General features: G+C 44.2%; 1 protein-coding gene across 2 annotated transcripts in view; it reads left to right on the top strand.

Annotated features, from left to right (window-relative positions):
- Positions 1 to 25,421, top strand: part of EPS15L1 (epidermal growth factor receptor pathway substrate 15 like 1) — a 3,892,050-nt gene that overhangs the window by 2,922,399 nt on the left and 944,230 nt on the right. The gene's annotated exons all lie outside the window — the stretch shown is intronic.

The raw sequence follows: 25,421 nt of genomic DNA, 5'->3' as shown, positions 1-25,421 counted from the left end.
GGAAAAGACTGTGTAAGAGGTGGCATTTAGATACCCCCCAGGAATCCTTAACATCAGACACCGACTTGGAGGAATCAGAAGAGTCCCCATGGTCCTCCTCTGAGGATGTCTCTTTTGCAGACATCCTTGAAATACTAAGGCAGAGGGATGACTGGCAGTCCCTTACCCCTACTGAGGATGAGTCGGTGCTCCTGAATGCCTTTGGGTCTCAACCCTCCACCTCCTGGGTTACTCTGCCTTTCGATGAATTAATGAACTTGATCACTCGAAAGGAATGGGAGTCTCCTGATTCTGTGGAACCGGTCCCATGGAGGCCCAACAAATTCATCACCTGCCCTCAGGATAAGTCCTTTCTCACAAAAGGGGTTCCCGTTGATGCCATGGTGGTGGCAGCGGCAACCACCAAGAAACAGATGTCAGACACCTCTTCCCTCTGTCCATCCTCCTAATAGAGATTCCAGGACGATGGACAGATATGGGAAATGCATCTTTAGTTCTGCGGCATTTGCAATGAGATCACTTAACTATTTAACCCATTTTACCCATCTTCAACGAGATCTCCTAAAAGAGCTTGGAGATGCTCTACAGGGCAACACAGGTGATGCTGTCTCCCAGAAAGTGACGGCACAGCTTAACACCCTTAATTCCATTGTAAACTCATCCATGAGGCTCATTTCTTATGCAGCAGAGGGATCGAGCCGGGCAGCGAGTTCAGCGATAGCTCTGCAGAGACAATCCTGGATGCGCTTATGCTCCTTTGTGGAAGCCTTCAAGACTTTCTTTGTAAATACCCCATTTGATGGCTCTTCCTTGTTTGGGCCCATAGTCAAGGAGACACTCACTACGTGTGAGCAGGAAGGAAAGACTCTATCTGCTGTAGGAGTCTGTATTTCCACCCCCACTAGACCATACCCCAAAGGGCAGAGAGGTGGAAAAATGTGGTTCCGAAAGTCCCAAGTAGCTTTCTAGAACACACATAGTGAAACCCCCTCCAGGGACAGAGAAGGGGGGTATAATGGTAGACGCCGCCCAGGCGGCAGAGGGGGTCCGCAGAACCAGGGTGACAGGGAGCAGTTCCCTGGCAAACCCTATCAGCGCTCCTGAGAGGAGGCCCGACCGTCCTACTCTGGAGGCAGTCAGGGGTCGCTTAGCTTTATACCCAGACGCCTGGCTAGGAATTACATCAGATTCCTGGGTAAAAGGCATAATCACCAGAGGCTACATCATTCCCTTTTTAGAATTCCCTTCCATTCAGACAAGAATCCCAGACGTTCCACCCAGTCTGCAGAGTCTAGCAGCCGTAGAAATTCAGAGGCTGCTGGAAAAAAAAGTCATCCAGCCAGTCCCGGCAGACCAAATAGGATCCGGAACTTACTCCAGGTTATTTTTAGTTCCAAAGAAAACAGGGGACTGGAGGCCCATCTTAGACCTCAGCAATCTCAACTCCTTTGTCAAAAAGGAAAAGTTCCAGATGGTCACGCTTCAGTCGATAATCCCGTTTCTCGAAACGGGCGATTGGATGTGCTCGATAGATCTCAAGGATGCGTACAACCACATAAAAATGGCCAGGCCATCCAGAGATCACTTACGTTTCCGGCTGGGGGCCAGTCACTACCAATTCCGAGCTCTGCCCTTTGGTCTCACCACAGCCCCCAGAGTGTTGACCAAATGCATGGCAGTTGTCCTGGATCACCTGAGACGTTTAGGATTCCGGGTGTTTCCATGTCTCGATGACTGGCTCCTCACCGCCACCACCAGGCATCACCTGATTCACGCCAGGGATTACACCATCAGCCTGTGCTCCCAGTTGGGCATAACCTTAAATTTCGAAAAATCTGCTTTATCGCCGTCGCAGCAAATTTCCTTTATAGGAGCAGATCTAGACACCACCACTGCCCTGGTCAGATTGCCTCAAGAACGAGTAATCTCTTTATGAAACCAAGTATCCCTTTTGTTGATAGAAAAGAAAGTCCCTGCATTCCAAGTTCTAAAGCTGTTAGGCACCATGGCAGCGACTCTCATAGTGGTTCCTCTGGGGTGCATGCACATGAGGATACTCCAATGGTTACTCTTCACACAATTGTCTTATTAACAACTTCCAATGTCACACGAGATTCTGCTGACCAATACTTGCGAAAAGGACCGCCTTTGGTGGTTGAACAGCCAGCAAGTTACTGTAGGTCTTCCGTTTGTACTCCCCCCTCCCACAGCCACAGTGACCATGGATGCTTCCCTGATAGGGTGGGGTGGGGTGGGGGTGGGGGGCTGTGTCAGGGAAGAAATGTCCAAGGTACTTGGTCAGTGATGGAATCCAGTTTGCACATCAATATCTTGGAGTTGAGAGCGGTGTTCCTAGCGTTGCAACACTTTCATGACTCTATACCTCAAGAGACGATTGCAATACAGACAGACAACATGTCAGTAGTCTGGTACATCAACAAGCAAGGGGGAACCAGATCTTACCCCTTATGCCAAGAGGCCCTGAGAATTTGACAGTGGGCTATATCCACCGGGCGCTTCCTGATAGCAATGCACATCCCGGGGTCATCCAGCATGATAGCGGACAAATTGAGCAGAGCCATTTTATTGCCTCACAAGAGGTCCCTCAAAGAACAAGTGGCGGAAATGATATTCCGCAAATGGGGTCAGCTTTGCTGCAACCTTTTTGCATCCCCAATGAATGCCAAATGCAGAAGCTACTTTGCCATGTACCCTCCACCGAGGGGACATCCCAAGGGATGCACTCGTACACGATTGGCCCTCAGGTCTCCTATATGCCTTTCCTCCATCCCTGCTGATCCCCAAATTTTTACAGAAAGCCAAAAGCCTGGGAAGGACTGTTATTCTGATAGCCCCGTTTTGGCCTCGGCAAATATAGGGTTCCCCTTCCTTCAACAATACCAAGTGGAAGAACCTTGGCTTCTGGACCCAGTGCCAGACCTTCTGACTCATTCATCGGGAGGTCTTCACCCCCTGTCTTGTATCCCTTAAACTGACAGCTTGGCTGCTCCACTTCCCAACCTAGCCAGGTCTCATGATTTGTCTCCCGCTGTTCAGCATATTCTGGATGTTCATCGTGCATACAGCTGCAGTCGTAACAGATGGGTTCTCCTGCCGTCAGGCGGGTCCTCGGTCGGCCGAATTCCAAAGTCTAGGTCTGGCGTCGGTTGTCGTCGCTTCTTCCCTGACGTCAGTGCGACAGGGATATAAAAGAACCAGGCGACGCCATTTTCTCCAGTCTTTCTTGCCGCACGGTGCCCGAAGCAGAAGCAGTTCGCAAGTGCCGATCGGCCAGCTCCTGAAATTACAAAAATTTTGCAACCGAAGTCTTCTTGAAAGCTAAGTACCCCGTTGGGGAAACTTTTCTTGCCTCAGACCGATGTCAGACAAAGTTAATAATTGTATTTCATGTGGGAAGCAAATACCGCATAAGGATTTTCATTCCCTCTGCATTCCTTGCTTAGGTCCAGACCACGACGTCTCGGTCTGTCGTTTTTGTGCTACATTCAACAAACGCACCATTAAGCGTCGGGCGGAGTTCGCCCAGCACTATTTTGGCAAAAAATTTAACTATATTATGTCGTCGGATACTCCGACTCCAGTTTTGTCTAAAAAGCGCAAAGATAAGGACCGACACACGAGGTCCGCGGCCTCTACCCACACCATGCCAAAGCCGACTACAGGTGGTCCGGTTCTCAGTGAGGTGCCTACGCAGCCCCTGCCTACCGACGACACTTAATTGGCGCTGTTTTCTGTGCCCGAGGTCGCAGGCTCCTCGGCCCACACCCCGACTACAGATACCAAAGCCACTCTTGGTGGTGAATCTCAAAATGTAGACAGGTCTGCCTCCTCTCAAGGCGTCTTCAGACCTTCCTCTTCTTTTTCCATCAAGGCTTTCACTAAGTCTAAAGCAGCCATGCATTCTAAGAGACAAGCTACACAGGGCCCTTCTCCAGGCCCCATGCCTAAAAAACAGATGCTTAAAATGGCTGAGGATTTAATTACTCTTATCAGGGGTTCTCAACCCCCCCCCCTCCGGACAAAAGGCCCAGAGTGGAGGAAAAATCCCCCTCCTCTGACCAGGCCTCCATTATTTCAGAGCACTCTGATTAACAGGAACATTCTTACTCCCCTTTTGAAGATTCTGATGCAGAGGAGCCCATTCCCTCTGTCTCCCCCCCCAGAGGATTACTCATTTGGGGAAACCTTGCATACTTTAAGGGAACACTTCCACTGGGAAGGCCAAGAGTACTCTGATTCCAAGAAAAGGCTTAGGGATTTTCTCTTGCTACCTCAGCACAGGCCTCTGGCTATACCTCCTGTCTTAGACATACTAGATGATGTGTACTCTGAGGCCTGCCTTAACCCGGATTCTTTACCTCCAGCCCCAGTCAAGCCTGGCAGGTACTACCGTGTTCCTGACTCACACCAATTTTTATACAAAAGCCATGCGGCTGACCCAGAAACTATCTCACAGGGCCCCAAGGGAATTAAGGCCTCCACTGCTAAAAATCCATTACCTTCCGAGAGATTCCAGATCCTTAGAAAGGTGGGGAAAAAAGGTATACACCTCGGCCACCTTAACCATGAGGGCATTAAACTGCCAGTTCCATATGCTAAAGTACCAACAGTTTCTGTTATCACAGTTGAGAAGTAAAATGTCACAACCTGAACAACCAGACTTGAAGGAGTTGCAGGATTTGATGCATAGTGCAGAACAAGTGGGTAAACATACCTTGCAATGTGGTTTTGATGCTCTAGAGGCCTCATGTAGAGCTGCTGTTACAGGATCAGTGATACGTAGACATGCCTGGCTTAAGGAGCAAAACTTACCAGATCATGTCAAAGCTAAATTACTAGATGCCCCTCTACAAAAGGATGTATTATTTGGTGTTAAAGCTGAGGAGGTATTAAAGAAAATGGAGGAAAAGGCTAAATCAATGCAAACAGTGAAAGATTTTCTACAGGTACAACCTCCACGTTTCAGTAGAAATTGGCCTTCCAAAAATTGGTCATTTCCAGCCACGGACAGACCTCAAAGAGGTAGATACAGGCGCCCGAGGGGCAGAGGGCAATCTCAAGGATCGTTTAGAGGCAGACAATGGCAAGCTCCTACACAAAGAGGTTTTGAGGATAGTTTGCAGCCATTCAGAAAGCAAGCCCAATGACTTTCCCCTTTGCATGCCAAGCAAGGCTCAAATGACAGCACCCTTAGGCGGAAAACTGGCATTATTTTCAAAAAATTGGCATATTGTCACAAAAGACAAATGGATCCTGGACATTATAAACAGAGGCTACAGATTCCATTTTCACACCCTTCCAAAAATGAGAGGCATGCCAAACCTGCCACACAATCAAAGGGCAGAGGCACAAAGACAAATTTCAGATCTCATGGACATGAAAGCTATTCAAGAGGTACCAACTCACGAACAAGGTCAAGGTTTTTATTCCAGACTATTCCTGGTACCAAGGAAGGGAAAAGATTGGAGACCTATTTTGGACCTATCCATCCTAAACACATTTTTACTGCACCAAAATTCAAGATGCTCACATTACAGCAGCTTCTTCCCATGCTGGGCAAGGAGTCTTGGCTGGTAACATTGGACCTCAAGGAGGCATACCTGCATGTCCCAATCAGACAAAATTGCAGAAGATACCTCAGATTTCTTGCAGGTTCAACCCATTATCAATTCTCTGCATTGCCCTTTGGCTTATCTACTGCGCCCAGAGTATTCACGAAATGCCTGGCATCAGTAATTGCCTACTGCAGACTTCAAGGGATACAAATATACCCATATTTGGACGACTGCCTGATCCAAGCGGACAGCAAGCACATACTTCTGAAACATCTGGCTTTTGTAATAATGTTGTTGAATTCTCTGGGATACACAGTCAACAAAAAGAAATCAAGGCTAATACCCTATCAGAAAATAATTTTCCTGGGTGCCAACTTGGGCACAAACACCCAGATGGCCTACCTCACGCCAGAGAAGCAGGGGCAACTAACTCAATACTTCAGAACACTAGCAGATTTCACCAGGCTGGCTGCAAGGAAAATCCTGCAGGCTCTGGGATTCATGGCATCTTGCATCCTACTAATCCCATGTGCAAAGCTGCATATGAGGAAACTTCAATGGTACCTGAAAAACCTATGGTCTCAACACAGCCACAGTTTGGAAACAATAATACCACTAATTCCATGTCTTCAAAAGGAATTTCTGTGGTGGGCTCAAGCATGCCAAACAAACACAGGTCTCCCATCCTGCAAGCCTCAAGCAAATCAAGTCATCACAACAGACGCCTTGGACTACGCCTGGGGGGCGCACATGACAGATCAGTGCATTCAGGGAAAATGGTCCCAAAAAGAAAAGCACCTTCACATCAATCAAAAGGAAATGCTAGCAGTAATAAATGCTATTATAGCTTTCAAAGACCTTCTGCAACCAGGTCAACTATTGATAAGGACAGACAACACCACAGTAATGTGGTACATAAACAAACAGGGAGGAACCCATTCATACCCCCTATGCAGGCTGGCCATGTCACTTTGGAACATGGCTCTGGAATTACAAATCGAACTTCAAGCACAGTACTTGCCAGGCAAGGAAAACACGCTGGCAGACAACCTAAGCAGAAATATGACAGATCCACACGAATGGAAGTTGCATCCTCAAGTTTTTACAGAGATAATTCAAGCATGGGGAAGGCCAGACATAGATCTCTTTGCCTCCCACAAAAATCACCAATTAACAAAATTCTGCTCAAGGACTTTTCATCCAATGGCCTGGAGAGTGGACGCTCTCTCTTTCAGTTGGACAACAATGACAGTTTATGCCTTTCCACCTCTTCCTCTGCTGCCCAAAGTTCTATTAAAAACCAGAGCAGACAGACCAAAGATGATTCTCATTGCTCCAGACTGGCCAAGACAACACTGGTACCCACTCCTGAGGAGCCTGAAGCATTCCCCTCCATGGACCCTTCCTCTAATGCCTCTTCTTCTGACTCAGCACAGCTACAAAACTCTTCACAGTCAGCTGAAAACACTCAATCTGGCCGCATGGAAGATTCCTTAACATCACAACAGACCCTACTCTCCAAGGAGGTGCAGGATGTCATTTTGGAGGCCAGAAGGCCTTCTACTAGAAAAGCTTACTCCGCAAAATGGAAACGGTTTTGTGCCTGGAATGAGAAAAAGGGACAGAATCCTGGAAAACTGAATTTACCTCAAATATTACAGTATCTAGCTGAGCTGCTAAGCAGTGGACTTTCATTCTCCTCCATCAAAATCCATGCCTCAGCCATTTCTGCAGAATACAACACTGATCCACCTTTATTCTCTCACCCCCTCTTAAGACAGTTCCTCAGAGGGGCTAAGAATATAAAACCCCCAAGGAAACAACCAATACCTGCTTGGGACCTCAATTTCATTCTAGAAAAGCTGACCTTGCCTCCTTTTGAGCCAGCTGCCTCAACAGATTTGCAATATTTGTCCTGGAAAACGGCTTTCCTTCTGGCTATCACCTCAGCTCGTAGGGTATCGGAGCTACAAGCCCTCATGGCTGTGAAGCCTTTTATCATCTTCCATCAGGACAGTTTCCTTACGAACCAACCCGTCCTTTATGCCAAAGGTGGTATCCAGGGTAGCTTTGAATCAGGCTATACACTTACCTACCTTTTATCCTAATCTTCAAAACAAAGGGGAGAGACTGCTACATTCCTTGGACATCCACAGACAGCTGCGTTATTATTTGGACAGAACAAAGCCTTTCAGAAAATCAGAACAGCTCTTTGTGTCCTATGCTATAGGAGCTCAAGGGAAGCCAATTTCCAAACAGACAATCTCAAAATGGATAGCCCACTGCATATGCTTTTGTTACTCTTTTCATGGCAAAACTGTACCTGCAGGCATCAGATCTCACTCCACAAGGGCCACCGCTACCTCTGCAGCTTTCCTCAGAGGAGTTCCTACCAAAGATATTTTGGAAGCAGCCATTGGAGTTCTGTGCATACCTTCTCCAAGCACTACCACCTACCATTATACTCCAAAACTAGAGCAGGCTTTGCCACTGCAGTCTTGCAGGGCATCCTGGCTCCTCCTAGTTCCACCTAGTGCCTACCACCCCTTTCTTAGCTTTGGGATTCTACCCATCTGTTATGACTGCAGCTGTATGCACGATGAACATAGTACAGTTTTGTACCTACCATAAATGTAGATGTTCGAGTGCTAATACAGCTGCAGTCCAGGTTTCCCTCCCTCCTTCCCCTCTTGGGACAGGCCTATTGGCTAACACCTCCTCATACAACCTGATTGGGATATTCATTTATGGTGTATTTGCTTGCAACTACTGCATTTTGATTATATGGCATTGCTTTATTACACAAATGTATGTATTGCCTTCCTTCTGGGCGCACCTGACCTCTGGGGCAAGAAAAACTGAAGAAAATGGCGTCGGCTGGTTCTTTTATACCCCTGTCGCACTGACGTCAGGGAAGAAGCGACGACAACTGACACCGGACCTAGACTTTGGAATTCGGCCGATTGAGGACCCGCCTGTTGGCAGGAGAACCCATCTGTTATGACTGCAGTTGTATTAGCACTCGAACATCTACATTTACGGTAGGTACAAAACTGTACTTTTCCTCGCATAAAGTCTCCACCAGGAAACTATATAACAGTAAATGGAAACAATTTGGTCATTGGGCTTCTCAATATGGTATTGATCCTTTTATCGCCCCTATTCATAGCATTCTGGAATGTTTGACTTCACTGTTCCACGGTGGCGCGGCAGCCGCTACTATAAGGGTTCAATTGGCTGCCATATCTAACTTCCATGTGGGATGCGGAAGTTCTAACATTATGTCCCACAGATTATGTAAAGCCTTTTTGAAAGGGACTCATCACCTTTGACCCCCTATCAGACATCCGATTACTCCCTGGAATCTAAATTTGGTGCTCTCTCAACTCATGCTTCCCCCTTTTGAGCCCGCATCTTCTTGTCCATTGAAGTTCCTTTCTTGGAAGACAATTTTCTTAGTGGCCATTACTTCGGCACGTAGTTTCTGAACTTCAAGCATTCCCTGTTAGGCCCCCATATTTGGTCTTTAACCCTGACAGGGTGTCTCGAAGAACAAATCCATCCTTTCTCCCGAAAGGTCTGTTCCGAAGCGAACTTGAACCAGTCCATTGAACTTCCCACTTTTTTCAGGCATCTTGCCAGTAAATTGGAATACATGTTGCATAAGCTTGATGTTCACAGACAATTGAGATTTTATTTGGACAGAACAAAAGAATTCAGAAAATCAGATCAACTATTTGATGTTCATTGTGTTACACTGCTGCAGTCATTACACTTGGGTTATCCTGCCATCAGGCGGTTCCCCAGTCGGCCCGAGTTCCAAAGTCTTGGTCCAACGTCGGTTGCTGTCGCCTCCTCCCTGACGTCAGTGCGACAGGGGTATATAAGATGCAGCTGACGCCATTTTCTTCAGTCTTTCTTGCCGCGTGGTGCCCGAAGCAAAAGCAGTTTGCAAGTGCCAGTCGGCCGTCTCCTGAGATTTTCATTCCGAATCCAGAACCAAAGTCTTCTACAAAGCTAAGTACTCCGTTGGGGAAACTTTTTCTTGCCTCAGACCGATGTCAGTAAAAGTTAATAACTGTAGTTCTTGTGGGAAGCAAATACCTCATAAGGATTTCCATTCCTATTGTATCCCATGCCTAGGCCCAGACCACGACGTCACTGGTTGTCGGTTTTGTGCTAGGTTTAACAAGCGCACTATTAAACGTCGGTTTGATTTTGCTCGACATTATTTTGGTAGAAAATTCAGTTATACCATGCTGTCGGAACTTCCGACGACCAGAATACACAAAAAGCGCAAAGACAAGGATAGGCATCCGAGGCCCAAAACTGACGACGAAGCCTCTTCTAGGCCAGTCGCCGGTTCTCCGGTTTTCAGCGAGGCGCCTTCGCAGCCCCTGACAACCACTTCTGTAGAACCACAGGCCGCCTCTGACTCCCACGTGGAGATGGCTGGGCCTTCGGACGCACAAGTTATTCAGCCTACCGAGACTAACCTTTTCGGAGGGATCCGGAGTAGCAGAGCAACCCACAGCTTCAGAGGGTGTCTTCAGACCTTCTCAGTTAAGCATTAAACCTTCAGCTAAATCTAAGCCTCCTTTAAAATCAAAGAAACAAATACAGCATTCTCCAGGACAGGCCTCCATGCCTAAGAAACAAATGCTCAAAATGGCCGAAGACCTAATCACTCTGGTCAGGGGGTCCCATCCCCCTCCTGATAAAAGGCCTAGACAGGATGCAGACTATGACTCATCCGACCAGGTGTCCATCTCTTCTGATTCATCCTCAGACCTAGGATATTCTTTACCCCCTTATGAGGATTCTGATGGTGAGGAATCAATTCCATCAGCCTCACCGCCAGAGGACTACTCCTTTGGGGAAACCCTACATACCATGAGGGAGCATTTCCACTGGGAAGGCCAGGATTGCTCAGAATCCAAGAAAAGGTTCAGAGACTTCTTTTTATTACCTCAACACAGACCCCTTGCTATTCTGCCAGTGTTAGATATTGTGGATGATGTGTATACTGAATCCAGCTTAAATCCTGATTCCTTACCTCCAGCCCCTGTTAAACCTGACAGATACTACAGAGTCCCTGACTCACACAAATTTCTGTATAAATGTCCTGTAGCTGACCCTGAGACTATTTCTCAGGGACCCAAAGGAGTTAAGGCCTCATCAGCCAAGAATCCAGTTCCCTCTGACAGAGATTCCAGAGCATTAGACAGATGGGGAAAGAAAGTATATACGTCTGCAACTTTAGCAATGAGAGCCTTAAATTGCCAGTTTCACATGCTAAAATATCAGCAGTTTTTACTGTCTCAGTTAAAACAAAAAATGCTTCCAGAATCAGATCCTCCTAATTTTAAAGAAATGCAGGATTTATTACATGCAGCTGAACAAGTGGGAAAGCATACTTTGCAATGTGGTTTTGATTCTCTAGAGGCCTCCTGCAGAGCAGCAGTTACAGGCTCTTTCATTAGAAGACATGCTTGGTTAAAAGAACATACGTTACCAGATCATGTTAAAGCAAGATTATTGGATGCACCTTTGCAGCAGGATGTCTTGTTTGGAGATAAGGCAGAAGAGGTATTAAAGAAAATGGAGGATAAGGCAAAATCTATGCAAACGGTGAAAGATTTCTTACAGGTTCAGCCTCCTAGATTTAGCAAAAACTGGCCAACTAAGAATTGGTCCTTTCCAATTACAGACAGACCTCAAAGGGGAAGATACAGACGTCCAAGAGGTAGAGGTCAAACACAAGGTCCTTACAGGCCTCGACAATGGGTTGCATCAGGCCAGAAAGAAGGGGAAGACAGGCCCCAATCATATAAAAAGCAGCTCCAATGACTTCCCACTACAGCTGCCAAATAAATCTCTCTTGGCAGCCCCCTTGGGAGGAAGACTGGCACTCTTCTACCACAATTGGCAAATGATCACCAAAGACAAATGGGTTCTCAACATTGTATTTCAAGGTTACAGGTTCCACTTTCACACTCTGCCAAGGTTAAAAGGAATGCCAAATCTGCCACCAAATCAATGGGCAGAGGCTCAAAAACAAATTACAGCACTCATGGATATGAGAGCTATTCAAAAGGTACCATCACAGGAGCAAGGACAAGGATTTTACTCAAGACTCTTTCTGGTACCCAGAAAGGGCAAAGCCTGGAGGCCCATTCTGGATCTTTCATCTCTAAACACTTACCTGCATGTTCTGAAATTCAAAATGTTGACACTACAGCAGCTTCTTCCCATGCTGGGCAAGAAAGCTTGGCTCGTGACTTTGGACCTCAAGGAGGCATACCTGCATGTCCCTATCAGACAAAACTGCAGAAGATACCTCAGATTCATAGCTGGTTCAATGCACTACCAGTTCTCTGCACTGCACTTTGGCTTGTCTACTGTGCCCAGGGTCCTCACAAAGTTCCTGGCACCAGTAATTGCATTTTGCAGACAGAAAGGAATTCAAATTTATCCGTACCTGGACGACTGCCTGATATAAGCAGAGAGCAAGGACATTCTTCTAAAGCATCTGGCGTTTGTAAAAAAGTTATTAAGTTGCCTGGGGTACACAGTAAACGAAAAGAAATCAAAACTACTGCCCTCACAAGAGATTATATTCCTGGGTGCCAGCTTGAACACAACAGCATAGATAGCTTATCTCACGCCAGACAAGCAAGGACAGCCTTTTACACTACCCACAGCCAGGCAAACACTGACAACAGATGCATCGGATTACGCCTGGGGAGCACACATGGCAGGCAAATGTATTCAGGGCACATGGCCCGCAGAACAAAGGCATCTTCGCATCAATCAAAAAGAGATGCTAGCTGTACAAAATGCCCTTATAGCTTTCAAGGACCTGCTGCATCCAGGACAACTACTACTAAAGACAGACAACACCACAGTTATTTGGTACATAAACAAGCAAGGGGGCACTCACTCCTACCCCCTATGCAGACAAGCCATGACCTTGTGGAACACAGCTATAAACCTTCAAGTTCATCTGCAAGCACAATTCCTGCCAGGAGAGAAAAACACATTGGCAGACGACTTAAGCAGAAACATCATGGATCCCCACGAATGGGAATTGAATCCACAAATATTCAGAATGATAACACAGAAATGGTAGAGCCCGGACATAGATCTGTTTGCATCCCCAACAAACTGCCAGCTACAAAAATTCTGCACAAGGAGTTACCATCCACAAGCATGGAAAGTGGATGCCCTCTCATTCAGCTGGGAGAACCTACAAGTATACGCTTTCCCACCACTACCTCTCCTGCCAAAGGTACTCATAAAAGCCAGGCAAGAAGAGCCAAAGATGATCCTGATTGCACCAGACTGGCCACGCCAGCACTGGTACCCAATCTTAAGGAGCTTAGCACAAGAACCACCCTGGATTTTGCCTCAAATCCCACATCTACTGACTCAGCACAGCAATCAAATACTACACAGCCAGCTAAAGACCTTAAACCTAGCTGCATGGAAGATTCCTTAGTCAAGCAAGCAATGCCTCTCTCCAAAGCTGTTACAGATGTCATTCTGGAGGCCAGAAGGCCTAGTACCAGGAAAGCCTATTCGGATAAATGGAAGAGATTCTGTGCCTGGAACCAAGCTCACAGCCTTGACCCTCTTGTCCCAAACAGTCCTCAGATACTACAATACTTAACTGAGATGCTGGACAAAGGCCTCTACTTCTCATCCATCAAGATCCACGCCTCTGCCATCTCTGCTCATTACAACACGGATCCACCAATTTTCTCTCATCCTCTGTTAAAACAGTACCTCAGAGGGGCTAAAAACATAAGACCGCCCCATAGAGCACCTACTCCAACTTGGGACCTCAACTTTGTTTTGGAAAAATTAACTTTACCTCCCTTTGAGCCAGATAACACAGCAGAATTAAAGTACATCTCTTGGAAAACTGCTCTGCTCCTGGCAATAACATCAGCACGAAGAGTTTCAGAATTACAGGCACTAATGGCAGTGGAACCTTTCCTCATTTTCCACCAGGACAGGGTGTCAATAAGAACTAACCCTACGTTTATGCCAAAGGTGTTATCCAGTGTGGCTCTAAACAAAACTATTCACCTGCCAACTTTTTATCCTAAACCACAGAATAAAGGGAAGAGACTACTGCATTCTTTGGACATTCACAGGCAGTTACGCTTCTACTTGGACAAAACCAAAGCTTTTGGAAAATCTGAGCAATTATTGGTAGTATATGCTGGAGGAGCACAGGGGAAAAGCCATTTCAAAACAGACTGTTTCAAAATGGATAGGACATTGCATACGTTTCTGCTACACATACCATGGAAAACCTAGCAGCATTAGATCTCACTCCACCAGGGCAACAGCCACTTCAACTGCCTACCTCAGGGGAGTACCTACCAAGGATATTTTGGAAGCAGCAACTTGGAGTTCTGTACATATCTTCACCAAGCATTACCATCTGTCTCTATACTCTAAATCCAGAGCTGGCTTCGCCGCTGCAGGGCCTTATAGCCACCCCTAATGCCTTATAGAACCAGCCACCTTACCTCAGCTTTGGGAGTCTACCCAAGTGTAATGACTGCAGCAGTGTAACACGATGAACATAGTACAGTTTTGTGCCTACCATAAATGTAGATGTTCGAGTGCATACACTGTTGCAGTCCAGGTTACCTTCCCTCCTTCCCCTCTTACTGGCTGGTATGTACCTATGTCTTCTACCCTTTACTACCTATGGGGAGTATTTGCTGGTAGCTGTAAGTTGTTGTTTGCTTTTCTTATGTATGTTTTATTAGCAATTGGAATTGCCTACCTATTTAGAGGCACCTGACATCTGGGGCAGGAAAAACTGAAGAAAATGGTGTCGGCTGCATTTTATATACCCCTGTCGCACTGACGTCAGGGAGGAGGCGACAGCAACCGACGCCGGACCAAGACTTTAGAACTCAAGCCAACTGGGGAACCACCTGACAGCAGGATAACCCAAGTGTAATGACTGCAGCAGTGTATACACTCAAACATCTACATTTATGGTAGGTACAAAACTGTACTTTTCCCATGCAGACAATAAGAAGGGCCTTTCGGTATCCAAATTTATGTTGTCCAAATGGCTTTCTGATTGTATAAAGTTTGCATATTCTTCATCCCATCAACCTTTAGAAATTGAAGTGAAAGCTTATTCTACCAGGGCTATTTCTACATCCTTAGCTCATGCAGCTCGTTTACCTTTGGACACCATTTGTGCAGCTGCTACTTGGTCCAAACCTCATACATTTATTACTCATTACACGGTGGACAGGGCTTCCTTTGGTTTCATCGTTGTCAGGAATGTACTCCCGTGAGCCGCCCAGGATTAGGGTGCTTGGGACACTACCCACGTGTAAGAACAAATGACGAGATTGAACAACTTCACATAAAGAAGTTATGTCCTTACCATAACGTTCCATGTGAGTTGTTCATCTCGCCTTTGTTCTTACACTCCCTCCCACCTTCCCTCTCCATGTTCTGGAAGAATGGGTATGGCTGGTGGTCTGTTTGATCTTACTAGTATCCTCTTGTCAGCCAGGTTATCTTTTAACTAATTGTAAATAGTTACTTTGTTATATTGGGTTGCTTAGTTGTGTTTCTTGCTGGTTACGCGAACCAGATCTGGGGTTTGGCAGCAGAGCATCATGGGATAGGGACTGTGTCTCGAGCTTCTAAGAGATCTAGAGCTTGGAAAGCGGCCGAATTTGAGCTGATGGATCGGCTCCGAACCCATGTGTAAGAACAAAGTCGAGATGAACAGCTCACATGGAACGTTATGGTAAGAACATAACTTCTTTTTTGTTTTGAAATGAATTTCTTCAAGGAAGACGGTTTGTGCTTTGTTCAGTTTTAAATATTTCAGTAGATTTGATTTCTTGCTAGGATTGTTTAAGCCATTGGTATTTAAAGATAATAAAGTTAAATCCATCTTAGGTTATTTAGACTATATACTTTTTGTTTTATTGTGACTATTAAACATTTTCCTCTGATTACTATAAAGTGTATGTTTGAGCTTTTAAAGGAAATTATCAGTTTTATACTTTGAGTGTTTACCAATAAAGTAATAGTTTTGTCAGGCATACCAAAAATGTTTTTCTGAAAAAAAATGTAAATTAATAAATGTTATCAAAACTAAGGTCCGCACTAGCCGTGGAATGAAAATCATTCCAAATCTGATGGATAAACCTAGGTCCGTTAGATTATCACTCCTACCTTGACAATCCAGAACATCTGAGTCCCATAAATTGAATTATCATATGGAGAATATTTGTAATAGGAATAAGCAATATTTGTATTATTTTGAACAGATATAGTACTATTGTAGATTAGACAGAATTCTAATACAATATAAATGTCTACTTATTGTATAAGCAGTTAGTATTTACATGAAAGCTAGATGACAAGCAATTCAATCATAGTAAAGTGTCATATATAAAACCTCAGTAAAAGATTATAGCATACAGTTATTTAATATATTCACCCTTATCGATGAAGTCTTTCAAAACTTATTACTTAATATAAATAGATGGTAATAATATTTATACCTAATGTTTATAATTCAATGTATTTTACTGGATATATCAGAAGTTATATTTCATTGTTTGCCAACATTTAAGTAATCACTTTATTGCTAACTTACTTAAAGCATCAAGTTTGTTTTATGTGAACATTGATGAAAGTTAGTGTATTTTAAATTTAATTTTAATTGTCAGTGCATCCCTCTTCCCCCCAATTCCTACACATAAGAATTTTCATATCTGTCATTTCTTATTATAAAATGAGTGCAATTATAGGTTAAAAACAACAAATTCACTTATTGTGATTAATGATTACAGGATGTTCTTCGTGTTTCACTGTTGCTGTCATTACATTTGAGTAATCCTGCTGGCATGTTGCCCTCAGGCGGCCTGAATTCCAAAGTCTTGGGTCCTGCGTCGGCTGCTGATGCCCCTTCCCTGACGTCAGGTAGTCAGGGGTATAAAAGAAACAGCCGATGCCATTTTCTTCAGTCTTTCTTGCCGTGCGGTGCCCGAAGCAGAAGCAGTTTGCAAGTGCTGGTCGGCCGACTCCTGAGATTTTCGTGTTTGAGTTTCAGATCCGAAGTCTTCAATAAAGCTAAGTACCCCATTGGGGAAACTTTTTTCTTGCTCCAGACCGATGTCAGAAAAAGTTAATAATTGTATTTCTTGTGGAAAGCAAATACCTCATAAGGATTTTCATTCTTACTGTATTCCTTGCCTAGGACCTGATCACAACTTTTCTGGTTGTCGGTTTTGTGCTAGATTTAACCAACGCACTATTGAGCGTCGGTATGATTTTGCTTTAAACTATTTTGGACGCCAGTTTAATTATCCTGAAATGTTGTCGGATAGCCATCCGACTACCGGAGTTTAAAAAAAACACAAAGAAAAGGATAGAGAAAAACAACCGAGGCCCAGAACCGACGACGAAGCTTCTCCTAAGCCAGTCGCCGGTTCTTATTGAGGCGCTTTCGCAGCCCCTGACACCCACTACTTTAGAGTCGCAGGCCGCTACCAACTCCCACATGGAGTCGGCCATGCAGCTAGATACTCAAGGTATTGGAGCCTCGGACGCTAACCCCTTAGATGGGTCCAGAGCCACTGAGCAGGTTCCGGCTTCTGAGGGTGTATTCAGACCTAAACATCTTTACATTAAAACGACTTCAGCTTCAAAGGCAAAGACAAAAGCACCTTCTAAAGCAAGGAAACAAACTCGAGCCACGTGGACAGGCCTCTATGCCCAAAAAACACATACTCAAAATGGCCGAAGACTTAATTACCTTGATCAGGGGTTCCCATCCCCCACCTGATAAGAGGCCTAGGCAAGAGACTGACTATGAATCTTCAGATCAGGTTTCTATTTTTTCTGATTTCTCTTCTGATCAGGAATATTCTCTTCCTCCCTATGAGGATTCTGATGCTGAAGAATCTATACCTTCAGCATCTCCTCCTGAGGACTATTCCTTTGGGGAAACCTTACATATCATGAGGGAGCATTTCCACTGGGAGAGCCAAGATTTTTCAGAATCTAAAAAGAGGCTCCGGGATTTTCTTTTACTACCTCAGCACAGGCCTCTAGCCATTCCACCTGTGTTAGACATTGTAGATGATGTCTTGTCAGAGTCTAGTCTGACCCCTGACTCCTTATCCCCAGCTCCTGTTAAGCCTGACAGATATTACAGGGTTCCTGACTCACACAAATTTATTTTTAAAAACCCTGCTGCTGACCCAGAAACTATTTCACAGTGTCCAAATGGAGTTAAGGCTTCCATGGCAAAAAAACCCAACCCCCTCTGACAGAGATTCAAGGGCACTGGATAGATGGGGAAAAAGGTTTACACATCTGCAACTTTGGCTATAAGGGCCTTAAAACTGTCAATTTCATATGCTTAAGTATCAGCAACATGTCATGGGATTGCTTAAACAGAAAATGTTGTGAAATTCTGAATGTGCAGAAAACAAGGAAATGCAGGATTTACTGTATGCAGCAGAACAAGTTGGAAAACATACTTTGCAATGTGGTTTTGATTCGTTGGAGGCCTCCTGCAGGGCTGCAGCTACAGGTTCTGTAATTAGGGGGCATGCTTCGTTAAAGGAACAAAATCTGCCTGATCATGTTAAAGTTAAATTACTAGAAGCAGCTTTACAGCATAATACTTTGTTTGGTGTTAAGGCAGAAGAGGTGTTAAAGAAAATGGAGGACAAAGCTAAATATATGCAAACTGTCAAAGATTTTTTACAAGTACAGCCACCTAGGTTTTGTAGACACCAGCCTACAACAAATTGGTCCTTTCCTGTGTCAGACAGACCTAAAAGGGGCAGATCCCAGGCGCAAGGTTCTTACAGGCCCAAGCAATGGGGTGCTTCTACCTCCAAGACTGGAGAAGATAGATCACAAACATACAGAAAACAGTCCCAATGACTTCCCCCTGCCTGCACCAAGCACTTATCTTCTGGCAGCACCCTTAGGGGGGAAATTGGGCATATCATAACCCAGGGCAAGTGGGTTCTAAACATAGTGTCAGAAGGCTACAAGTTCCTTTTCCATACTCTGCCAAAGGCAAACGGCTGCCCAGATCTGCCAAAAAATCAATGGGCAGAGGCTCAAAAACAAGTCTCATCCCTCATGGACATGGGGGCCATTCAACAGGTACCAGAGCAAGAGCAGGGACAAGGATTTTACTCAAGACTGTTCTTGGTACCCAGAAAGGACAAGGCCTGGAGGCCGATACTGGACCTATCTATTCTGAACACTTTCCTGGGTATTCCAAAATTCAAAATGTTGACTTTGCAGCAGCTTCTGCCCATGCTGGGCAAGAATGCTTGGCTTGTGACTTCAGACCTAAAAGAGGCATACCTGCATGTTCCAATCAGACAATCATGCAGAAGATACCTAAGATTCAAGGCTGGATCAATGCATTACCAATTCTCTGCACTGCCCTTTGGCTTATCTACTGCGCCCAGGGTCTTTACAAAGTGCCTGGCACCGGTAATTGCATTCTGCAGACAGAGGAATACAAATATATCCTTACTTGGACGACTGCCTCATTCAAGCAGAGAACAAGGGCATTCTTCTTCAACATCTGGCATTCGTGAAAAGACTTCTAACATGCCTAGGGTACACAGTCAACAAAAAGAAATCAAACCTAGTACCCTCACAAGAGATAACATTCCTGGGTGCAAGCTTGAATACAACTGCCCAGATGGCTTATCTCATGCCAGACAAACAAAGCAACTGACTGCCTATTTCAAAATGTTGGCAACAAAGGCCCAGTTATCTGCAAGAAAAATTCTGCAGGCTTTGGGCTTCATGGCATCCTGCATCCTACTAATTCCATATGCAAGACTGCATATGTGGAAACTTCAATGGTACCTAAAAAATGTTTGGACTCAACATTGCCATAGCCTGGAAACAGTCATAACTCTCATTCCCTGCCTGCAGCAGGAGTTTTAATGGTGGGCAAAGGCTTGTCACCAGAACAAGGGACAGCCATTCACATTACCTCCAGCCAGGCAGACACTAACAACGGATGCATCAGACTATGCCTGGGGAGCCCACATGGCAAGAAGATGCATTCAGGACACATGGTCCTCAAACCAAATGCATCTACATATCAATCAAAAAGAGATGTTAGCTGTTCAAAATGCCCTGACAGCCTTCAAGGACCTGCTTCATCCGGGACAACTACTGATAAAGACAGACAACACCACGGTCACATGGTATATAAACAAGCAGGGGGGCACACATTCTTACCCCCTTTGCAGACTAGCCATGACCTTGTGGGACACAGCTTTACTTACCAAGTGCATCTGCAGGCACAATTCCTTCCAGGAAAGGAAAATACTCCGGCAGACGAACTAAGCAGAAACCTCATAGATCCCCATGAGTGGAAGCTGGATCCACAAGTCTTCAGCATGATAACAAGGAAATGTGAATGCCCGGACATAGGTCTATTTGTCTCCCCTCTCAATTACCAACTAAAAAGATTCTGCACAAGGACTTATCACAGACAAGCATGGAAAGTGGGCACCCTATCTTTCAGCTGGAAAAACCTATCCGTATATGCCTTTCCTCCACTGCCTCTCCTCCCCAAGGTGCTCCTAAAGGTCAGACAGGAGAAGCCAAAGATGATACTGATTGCCCCAGACTGGCCACGCCAGTACTGGTATCCAATACTAAGGAACTTATGTCTGTACCCAGCTTGGACCTTACCTCAAATACCTCGACTACTGTCCCAGCAAAACAATCAGATCATGCACAGCCAACTCAGGAAATTAAACTTGGCGGATAATGTAGTCATACAAAAAACACCTCTCAGTAAAGCTGTGATGGATGTCATTCTGGAAGCCAGAAGGCCTAGTACTAGAAAGTCTTATGCAGGAAAATGAAAGAGATTCTGTGCCTGGAACCAGGCACAAGGAACCGATACAGCGGTACCAAATATTCCTCAGATTTTGCAATACTTAACTGAGATGTTGGACAAAGGCCTATCTTTTTCATCAATTAAAATTCATGCCTCTGCCATTTTGGCTCATTACAATACAGAGCCACCACTTTTTTCTCATCCATTATTAAGACAGTACCTCAGAGGAGCCAAATATTTAAGGCCCCCAAGGAGACTACCAATACCTGCGTGGGACCTCAACTATGTCTTGGAAAAGCTCACTCTGCATCCTTTTGAGCCAGCTGCTACTGCTGATATGAAGTTTTTATCTTGGAAAACAGCTCTGCTCTTAGCAATTACTTCTGCAAGACGAGTTTCAGAGTATAGGCGCTCATGGCTGTGGAACCTTTCATCATTTTTCATCCAGACAGGGTCTCCCTGAGGACAAACCCAACATTTATGCCTAAAGTAGTGTCCAGTGTGGCGCTTAACCAAGCCATCCATCTGCCAACCTTTTACCCAAATCCACAAAACAAGGGGGAGAGAATTCTGCATTATTTGGACATACACACACAGCTTAGATTCTACTTGGACAGAACCAAAGCTTTCAGGAAGACAGAGTAATTACTAGTAGCATATGCTGCAGGATCACAAGGAAAGCCTATCTCAAAGCAGACTATTTTCTAAGTGGTTAGGCCACTGCATTCGTTTCTGCTACTTACACCATAGCAAGCCAGTGCTTAAGGGCATTAGGCCTCATTCCACCAGAGCTGCAGCCACCTCAGCAGCCTTTCTCAGGGGAGTACCAACCAGAGACATTTTAGATGTGGCTACTTGGGGTTCACTGTACACCTTTACAAAGCATTATCATCTGCCACTCTACTCTAAATCCAGGGCAGGCTTTGCCACTGCAGTTCTGCAGGGCCTCATAGCCACTCCTACTTCTGTCTAGTTCCAGCCTCCCAACCATAGCTTTGGGACTCTACCCAAATGTAATGACTGCAACAGTGAAACACGAAGAACATAGTACAGTTGTGTACACTTACCATAAATGTAGATGTTTGAGTGTATTCACTGTTGCAGTCCAGGTTACCCACACGCCGTCCCCTTTTTTTCTTTTGGAACTTATCTTTTCTTCTCTGATTTATACTACCTATGTGATGTATTTGCTTATAGATGAAGGTAAAATTTATATGGGTGTATTTATATAAAGTTTGGCTACCCTTTTTGGGGGCACCTGACATCTGTTTCTTTTATACCCCTGACGACCTGACGTCAGGGAAGGGGCGTTAGCAGCTGACGCAGGACCCAAGACTTTGGAATTCAGGCCGGCTGAGGGCAACCTGCCAGCAGGATTACCCAAATGTAATGACTGCAATAGTGAATACACTCGAACATCTACATTTGTGGTAAGTGTACACAACTGTACTTTCCCTTTCCATATTCATAAATTGTCATTTTATGGCATATACTGAAAGTTTTTAGATTTAAATGGCAACATTCTATTTTGTATAATCAGCAAAGGTTAAACTGAGTGATTATTGTCAATTTAATACTATCTGTTCCGAATGTGATTGTTACATTCTGTGACATTCCTAGTTAAGGCGTCTATTGTTTCCCTTGAACAGCTTAATCAGTTTGATGTCATGTATTAAACATTAGTTACCTTGGTAACAGCTTAAGTATTATGTATGGTCAAGATGGGTTACAAAACCACAATTCAAGTTAAAGCTTTACATGACTTGTTATGCATATTTACTTGTATAATAAAATCATTATGCTTCCCCCTGATGTTTAATGTAGTGTATGTCATTTATGACAAGTTAAGACAGTAGTGTTATTATACAGAAGCCCATGTTATTAAACTGTGTGTCTATTGTCATTTTTATACTATTTGTTCAGAATGTGATTATTACATTGACATTTCAAGTTCAGGCTTCTATTATTTCTTTTTGTGCAGTTGTCTTTTGACTGTCAGAGTAAATCTTTATGAACCATTGTAACCTACGTCCACGTTTTAGCAGTACAGCATCTTTTCTCAGTGCTGTCCTACAGGGTGTCCTGACTTAAGCATTTCCTTGCATCAGCTATTTTGCATCCTGTATGTAAGTTTCTTAGAAATTTCCATTTGTTTTAGCTGTGTTGGCACGGCGTGATAAAGCTTTGAGAACAACCCGGGTGACCCATGTTTGATAATGACCCAGCCACTTTTTGGAGTTGGTGCACAGAGGAGTTGAAAGCTTAGGTTGCTTACTTTTGATTGGGGAAGGGGAATGGCCCATGTGGCTTGGTACACTTTCCAAGGTAGACTCTGACACAGAGCTTTTCTCTACTCGGGGGCCAGGGCTATTTGGTTATGTATGCAAAGAGGTGTGCACATACATTGCAAAAGCCCATTATGTGCCATCCCCTAGGATGCTTCAGGTATGCACAGAAGTTTCTGTGGTTTAAAATAGAAGACCGTAATCAATAACATCAAGATAACAACTTCCACTCCTAAATCATTAACTCTTGCCCAGAGGAACAAATAGGCTTAGGGGCTTTTACCATGGAGAATGAAAATAAATGTGTTTCATTTTTTGTACCCACTTTAGAAGTTCTCTTTAACAATATAGCATACATGTACAAGGAACTCATTCTTTCCGATGTGTGAGATTGACTTCAGAAGTGGGTTATTTTCTATCACCCTATTCTGTCCTCTCCTTTTGTAGTACATCTCTCACTGCTTGACTTTATGTCTTACATGCTATGGAAATTTAGTAACAAGGTGTATGTTGTACTCTTTGTACTGCAACAGTTTCATTTAAGCATTTTTCCTAGTTTGATTGGGTTAAAATGGGGACTGTGCAAATAAGCACATAGCTGCACAGGATGTCTTCATGCGATTATAGAAGTATGGCCACATGTATGGATGTACTGTGTAGATGAAAGATATCCTGCTTGGCCATACCCCTCAACCTGGAAACATCAAAAATCTGGACAAAGCCCCAAGAAAAGTAGGTACAACTGGCCAAAAATCTGTACACTGATTAACATAAAATTTGCATATATAATTATGTAACCCCACCCACTGCAGTAGAATGCAAATTGAAGAACAGACAAAATATTAAACACAAAATATAACCAGACCAATATTGTTTAATTTATATAAACATTTGAATGTGTATCAAACTTTGAACTTGTATAAAACTAAACTATGATTTTCTTTTATAAAAATAAAATTAACTGCACTGAATCGAAAGAGATTTTGACAGCTGACAAGCAACAGCAGACCCCATATAGAAAACCAGAAAAAAAGTGGGGGGGTAATCATGGAACTTTATATTTCATTGTTTCATCTGCAAATAAAGTGCCTGTTGCTCTTGAAGAATAAATTGCCTATGTTACATTAAAACATGATAAGCTAGTAGTATTGCAGTAGGGAATGGATGGCAAACTGATAACAGGTTCATAGTTACTAGGTATCTACTCCAAAGGTGAACATTCTCAGGACTGCAGCATCAACTCCCTTTAAATGTACAACACAGTACAGTATCAGCAGTCCATCTACATAGTGTGGTAGTAGAACCCACAGCCTTCTGCATCAAAAGCAAGTATACTACCTGTTGTGCTGCTAATAATGCAAACAGACTTGGCATAAGCAGCACTAAACTTCTCTTCCCCTGAAGCTCTCAGCTCCTTGTAAAAATCCACTTGACACTTAACTACATCTCAACTTTGCAGCACACGAAATCTGGAAAAAGCCAAAATTTAGTGTGTGTGTGTGTGTGTGGGGGGCATAGGCCCAAAACCCAGCGACATATTTTAAACATTGCTTGTGTAATCTTGGAAAGTTGCTGGAATAAAATGTTATATGTTACCATGCATTTCCTGAAAGGAAGACTGAAACTTAAATGGCTATCATTAGTTAATTCTTTTCTCACTGGTTTGCCAGAAAACCACAAATTTTAAGAGGAACAGACCATCCCGTAAAAATGTGATTCAAGGAGTTGGGCCCATAGCTCTCAAGTGGTATGGGCAGAGAATTCAGGCTTTTGCTTCTTGTACCTAAAGTTAAAGGGTTTGAGCCTGAGTAACACTAACCACCAGGTATACTTAACTGGGGCATTTTACACACACACACACACACACACACACACACACACAAAATACGATTGAATAGCAGCAGCAATCCCTTACAAATACATACACAAAATATGATTGAATAGCATCAGCAATTTCTTACAAATACTGTTGAATAGCAGCAGCAATCCCTTACAAATACTGTTGAATAGCAGCAGCAATCCCTTCTAAAAACTATTGAATAGCAGTAGCAATCCCTTACAAACACACACATAAAATACATACTGTTGAATAGCAGCAGCAATCCCTTACAAGCATTTGAATACAGAGCAATCCTTTGGAAGCAAACCCTTCTATGTTAAATTGAATACCTGTTCACGTTAGAGCAGCAATCCCCTGTTGAATAACACAACACTCTCGCACGCCCGCACAGACACGAATTGAACACGGACTTAAGCAGCACACATTTGAATTGAATAAGGACCATGGCACCCATTTGGACTTAATACGGACTTAAGCAGCAGCAATCCCTTACAAATATGGACGTAAGCAGCAATCCCTTACAAGCATTTGAATACAGAACAATTCCCCAGAAGTAAACTCTTCTATGTTAACACACAACACTCCCACAGCAAAAATCAGTTAAAATTGTGCAGGTGGACAGGTAGATGGATGGACAGAATTATTTTTTCTTACCTGGAGGCTTTCTGACCTGCAGGCATGAGTGGGTGGGTGCTGGGAGGGCTGTGCAGAACTTAAATTGTGCACAACAGCACAACTCTGCTCCACTTGATGCCATGCTGCTATATTCACTATTTCCCTCCAAAACAGTTTGTCTGATCGAGTCCAACAAGCAG

Source organism: Protopterus annectens, chromosome 13.part0, assembly GCF_019279795.1.
Source record: "Protopterus annectens isolate FY-2018-M chromosome 13.part0, PAN1.0, whole genome shotgun sequence".
Lineage (NCBI taxonomy): Eukaryota > Metazoa > Chordata > Ceratodontiformes > Protopteridae > Protopterus > Protopterus annectens.
Note: the sequence above shows the minus strand (reverse complement) of the source record. Positions and strands in the feature narration are given on the sequence as shown.